Source organism: Neltuma alba, unplaced genomic scaffold (genome assembly GCF_004799145.2).
Source record: "Neltuma alba isolate B1F8T4 unplaced genomic scaffold, ASM479914v2 tig00012609_pilon, whole genome shotgun sequence".
Taxonomy (NCBI): Eukaryota; Viridiplantae; Streptophyta; class Magnoliopsida; order Fabales; family Fabaceae; genus Neltuma; species Neltuma alba.
Genome location: NW_021637054.1, coordinates 143,145 through 149,863, shown reverse-complemented (window position 1 = coordinate 149,863; position 6,719 = coordinate 143,145).

Below are 6,719 nucleotides of genomic sequence, written 5' to 3'. Positions count from 1 at the left end.
CATTCAATTCCCTGAAACTCATGTTTTCACAAAACGTGATCGATAATCAGTTTCTTTACCTTACAGGATTAAATTTCTTTTCTCACTTTATTCGATCACTTGTTCGAATATTCATTGATCGATCACCTGTTCGATCACTTCAGATAGTCTGTGTCTTTCACTGAATATATTCATACTCATGGTTTATCGATAACATTATCCATCATACATTTATCGATAAGTTGTTCGATCATCAATGACTGAAGTTTCATTTCAATAACATTTGAATTATCGATAATCTGTTCGATCAAACAAGTGTTCGATCACTTGTTCGATCATGGAACGATTTCCGTTTACTATGATAATTCTTAAAGTCAATGATCCAACACTTGATCGATAATATTGTAGAACTAATTCGGAAAGTCTTCATTCTGTTTATCGATAACATGATCTATCAACAAGTAATCGATCATCTCTTCGATCAAACATATCCAGAATGTCTTTCTGCTCTTCTTACAGATAAATCATTTCGTCCCAAATCTTTGAATGATAAATTTGTTTTCTCTTCTTAGTTCATGACTAAAGTATTTACTGCAAGACTCTTATTTGTTTAAAGCTTTAAATATGCAGATTAATGAAAAAGAATACAACGGCTCTTCAACGGGATTACGTAGACTGCAACCTACAGTGTCAGAAGCTCAGACGCATTAATGGCGGAACCGTTGAAACCAGCGAAACACGCAAACGGAGTCACAACGGCTAGAAGCTCTTCCGTCTAACGGCTACTTAACGATATCAACTATAAAAGGCGCGAAGAAGCATTAATGAAGAGATTGAATACCGGAACTACCATCTGTGATTATTAAGTCTAGCATTCAATACTCTGTTTTCCGCGTTACTACTGAGCATCAGTGTTCATCATTAAATTCACTCTGTAAGAGAGCTAATTACTACTCTTATTAAATACTTGAGTGATACTCAAGAGTGTGGACTCTTGAGAGGGCTTGTATCCTTACGGGAGTAAGGGGGAGTGATTGAGTGATTCAATTACTGTACCGAGGCACCAAGAGCCCTGTCGATCTTGGAAGATAGTGAAATACTCAGAGGTGTTCTGGGGACTGGAAGTAGGTCAAGTGGTTAAGACCGAACCAGTATAAATCTTGTGTCTTCCCTCTGCGGTGAAATTTCTCCTGACTCTAACTCTCTGTTTTTATTCAATACTGTCACGCATTTAATTTAAAATTTTTGTAACTCACCCAATTCACCCCCCTCTTGGGTGAGATTGTTTCTAACAAATTATAGAAGAAATTGAAAGATGAATTTGTTAGAAATTCCAAGCTTAAATCGACTTCTTTCTGTGTACTCAAAGTTAAAAAGAACAATTCTTTTCCTAAAAGGTTATTTCATTTTTAAAAGTTCATTATTTCACTAGTGATATGAATGTTAGAACAATTCATATGAAAACATATATTTATCCAAATAGTCATATAGAATTGTACAATCATCAGAGTAGCAGCGGAAGACTTATAAATACCTCTCGCCATGCTAGATAGTCTGAAGAAGCAATCCACAATGCTTCTGGCCTTGATCTGGATTAGAATAACTGAAATTATTCAAATGTTGTTAGTAGAAAAGATATCAGGATCTCTTCTGACTGGGAGGTGGGCATAGTGATGGAATAAGAAAGAGCCGCCACCAGTCAGGGAACCTTAAGAGCCATGTATTAGGTTTTCACAGATGCTCACTCAGTTAACGTCAAAACTTAACCCACCATCAAGGTCAAGAATGACTAGAAAGCACTGAGTCTAGAACCCTACCTGAACTGGGCCTAACTGACTAACGGGCCATACTCTGGATATTTTAATTAAAACAAAATAATATAATATAATATAAAATATATAATTAAAATATCTTACATTCTCTCACTTGGCCCGTTCATAATATGTCAGTTGACATGTCAAGGTTAATCAAGGCAATACTATTAGAATCATGGCGATAAGTCCCCTTAATCGAGTATTATCTTCCATGTATTACAAATAGCATCCTTACTTAATGGGTTATAACTTTATGAATAAACCTTAAATGTTTATTCGGTTCCAACTTGAATGTTTGTTAATCTCACATAATTCAGGTACCAAACTTGTGACAACAAACCAAAATTTGAATTTCATCACTTGATAACACCTTATCTAGATCACTACATGTGATCCATCTCTGATAAGATATTGATCCTTTGACATTTTTAATAGCATGCTCTTTACTCAAAGGATTTACGCTTTATGTGTTTTATGACCAATTAAATCCATGGTCATATAATAAACACCTTTGATGAATTTGAAATTAATTCAATAATTTAAAATCCTATGATGAAATTCATTAATCAACAATCTTACAACTTGCCTCTATGAATGATTACAAAAAACACTTCATGATGAAAGGAAACAATCAGTGATTGTTTAGCAATCTTGCACTCCTTCATGATGCAACTTGTTCATTAAGCATAGATATGTATCACAATGTTAACAATTTGTTGTTAACTCATCCAGCTAAATTGAACGATCTCAATCATTCAAGGAAATTGACTCATATATGTGAAGCATGATACCTAATGTACATTTAGTAATGTACTTCACCATTGCAGCTTTTCAGTTATCATTCAAGTATTAATTTGCTTATAACTCTTACTAATATTCATTGTAATGACATTACCCATTTTGTGCATATTCAAACAAGGCAATATCCTAGCAATTGACTTAGAAGAAATACTCATCATCTTCTTTACATGATGATCATATTAGAGACATATGGACAATTTGATCATATCCTCGTATCAGGTGTGTTACACATGACAAATGTCATCTATTCATGGATGTTCAAGTACTTGTGATTATATGTTACTTATGATAATCTCAAGTACCTTGAGAATAATCCATTTATGTATTCTAAAAGAATACATCACCTTAACCAATAATATCACAACTCTTGAACAATGACCATCCTCTCATTTGTAACACCTTGAGCCATAAATATGAACAATATATGGATCATCTATATGCAAATTATAGATGACCCAACTCTCACTAATCAAGTGATGCAAACAAAACCATGATATTCTCAACTTGATCATGCATGTGAGTACACCATGATATATTAGTCATCACTATTTTGAGACTTGCTCATGGACTAAATTCTCCTTATATAAACTATTTGACCTCTTTTACTAATTCATGTATCTTTCCTTGTATCAAAAATTGGAAAGATTCTAACAATATTCCAAATCAATATAGACATTGGCACCATGAAGATATGGTGGGAACTATTCATTAATATAGGAGGTAATATCTCACTATAATAAGTTCCTTTTCTCCATAGAGAATCTTTAGCAAACAATATTCTTTTATATTACTTAATGTTGCATACTAGTAACTATACAAATATTCAAATGTTATTGTTTGTCTTGAAATCTCACATATCTATTATGAAGCAATGCCTTTATTTGGAATTTATTTCATTTCTTGAAATATGAAATTGAGGTCATACTCCATATTTTTATTTATGTTCTAGCTGAATACTTTTATGTACATCATGTAGTTACAGCGAACTACCAAATTTCAATCACTATTGATCTTAACTCAATCTGTTAATGAGATTGAAGTTGCAGAAAAAGAGTATCACCCATCAATTTTGAGATATCCCTTATATAGTTTCAAATACTCCTTGTATAATTGACGGAATTCTTAATGTTGATACTCTTAATTTCAAACATGATCAATTGTGAATCTAAGAACTTCATGATGGTTTTACATTTACCTTAACAAGATGAGTGCCATGCCAAACCAATGTTCTACCATAATTAGAGGTTGTTCTTTATATGTGATCATTCTTGATTAGTTTGATCACTCCCACTGATCATGGCAATAATAATGAATTTGGCATTCCTCCAAATACTACACTAAAATATGATGAACAAAACATTTGGATGCTTGAGACTTTTATGCATTTTCATCAAAATATGCAATATAAGTCTCAAGAACTATTTTCCTTCTACACTCTTTCTTTCATAAGACAATTTTTCTATAAGTATATATAATAAGTTAAGCTTCCAACTCTTTAGATTTTCAAAAGAATTTAAATACAAATTAGGTTGGAATCTCATTTAGTATATACATAATTGTCTTGAGTGTGTACTCGAAGAGGAAAAACAAATTGTAAACCTTACTGCTCAATATGTCTATTAATATTATGTTTCTTCTCTCAACAACATCACCTAGTGATTTCTTATATGAAGAAACTTAATAGATAGGCTAGGTTACTGTCCATCACTGATGTACTCACCATCTATCTCCCTTGTTGATCTCACTGCATTAATCTATTTGTCAGATTAACCACCCAATTTTGCCTTGTATATTACACAATTATAAGGCAAATAGTGATCAGACATTGTGAGAGGCCACTTATAGGAAAATATGTAATTCCATTTACTAGAACACAAACTTAAAATAAATAATAGTACATGTAATCTCTTACTAATCATAACTCTTCAAGCTTTCTTAAAGTGGTGCGATGGTTTACGTATTTTTTAATGTAAACTATACATAGATTAGAATCAATAAGGTTTAAGAGATCATTAAATCTCATTCTTGATAAACCTTTTGACCCTTTCATGAAGATCTTTGAAACTATTATGCACCACACAACTTGAAGAAATCCTTCTCATGATTAGTACAAACAAAATGAGATTTTAAATGCATCAATGACAATAATTTATCCATCATTATCTCCAATCAGACCTTTCCTTGTTAACATATAATTCTTATATATGCATATCACTTTATGGTCTTGAAGTTGGAGACTAAATAACCCTTATTCAAAATCTCATTCTTATTCAAATTTGAGCCAATCATTTAATATATACATTTTCAATAAATACTTAATCTTGCATGTATTTATGAAAATGTATATAGCTCATACTAATGGGATAATAAATTAAGAATCTCTTTCACCAACAGTAATGGAGATTATTTGTGTCAATACACTTTATGGAGAATCACTTTATAGTCCGCATACAATGCAATGACTCTTTATGAGAATTTCTCAAATTCATCCTTCAGCCCATTTCTTGACTTTTGTTTCATTCATTATGTACCCATAACCAGCTCTTAATTGAGATCATTGTATTAAGACAATTTAGTCTCATAATACTATCTCATTTTGCATGCTAGTATTAATAGGCACTAGAACTTTCTTGATGTCAAGTTCAATTTAGTTGAAGAAGTCACATTTATCTTCTTCTAGGCTCAATAATTATCCCTAACTCAAAAGATAACAAAAATGCTGCAAAATAAAGAATTAACTTTTAATCATGCTTACAACAACACTTTATGAGGCATTTAACCATCACGTTTAAGCGTATATTTACCAACGTAAATCATACAATCATAAATTTCGTATCACTGAAGTCTACCTGTGGGTAAAGACTTTAGCATAGCACAAATTTATGTTCTCTAATTGGTGAAACTAGAGCGTATTTAGATTTCTAATACCTGTGGGCTACTTAGGAATCATAAGGCCGTTTTTATCCCACCCTAATTAAATATGTAATTATAATTATCTACCTGTGGACAAAGATTAACCATAACTACATATTTAATTACAAGTGATGTCTTTAAATCTTTATGTGATGATGTCTATTAAGACAAATACATGTACATGTAAGGATGCTGTGGCTACTCCTCAACTCTACATTTGCAGCACAAAGACATCAGATCATTGTGTGTATTGATTGTGCATTTAACCAAAATTGATATTTTAAATCCACATGTGATTAAATATGCATACAACATGTGAATAAGGATGCTGTGGCTACTCCTTGAACACATATATATGCTAATCACTAATGTCATATATGTACAATTAAATTCCATATACACACACAATATCAATGAGCATTCCAACTAAATAATTTAATCAACTAAACCATTTATGTGATCAAATTGTAATTACTCATTGATTATAGTTGATATTTTAAAATCTGTATGTGATTATCTATCCATGCGCTATGTAAAAGGATGCTGTGGCTACTCCTTATCAACTTTGCATGCTAATCACAATTATTAACTATGTGCATTTAAATCTCATATATGCACAACATAATGGAGAACTTGACCGATTAATTTAAGCAACATAAGCAACTAAATAACTAAAATTAAATTCTCCCACTATTTTATGCACCCAAAAATTGTTTAATAAATCAAATTCAGCATATTTCAAATCAAATATAATTTTGCAAAACTCAAACAAATATATCATTGCCTAAAACAAATGTTTAAACAATTAAATAGCGGACAAAAAGAATTTTGCAAAATTTCACAGTATGTTAAAATAGCTAAATTGATTTCTCTTTTATTTAAACAATTTAAATGGTGCATGAAATAGATTATAGATAAACCTTATGGCTAAATAAATAAAAACCAATTTAAATAATACTTTATTTAGCCAAAAATTGTTTCTGGAAATAAAACAAAATTGGCTCATATAACAAAACACAAAATAGAGCCCAAAAATCAAAGTTTCAGAAACAAGCAAAAAATGTTCAGATCCAAAAAGAGCCCCAAATAATAAATCAGAGAACTCATACAACATTTATTTAGTTCAAATAATTTCTGAAAAATCACACAAACCATTCCAAACAACACTAATACCATAAAGGCCCACAATTTATTTTTCAGTGTTTAGACATA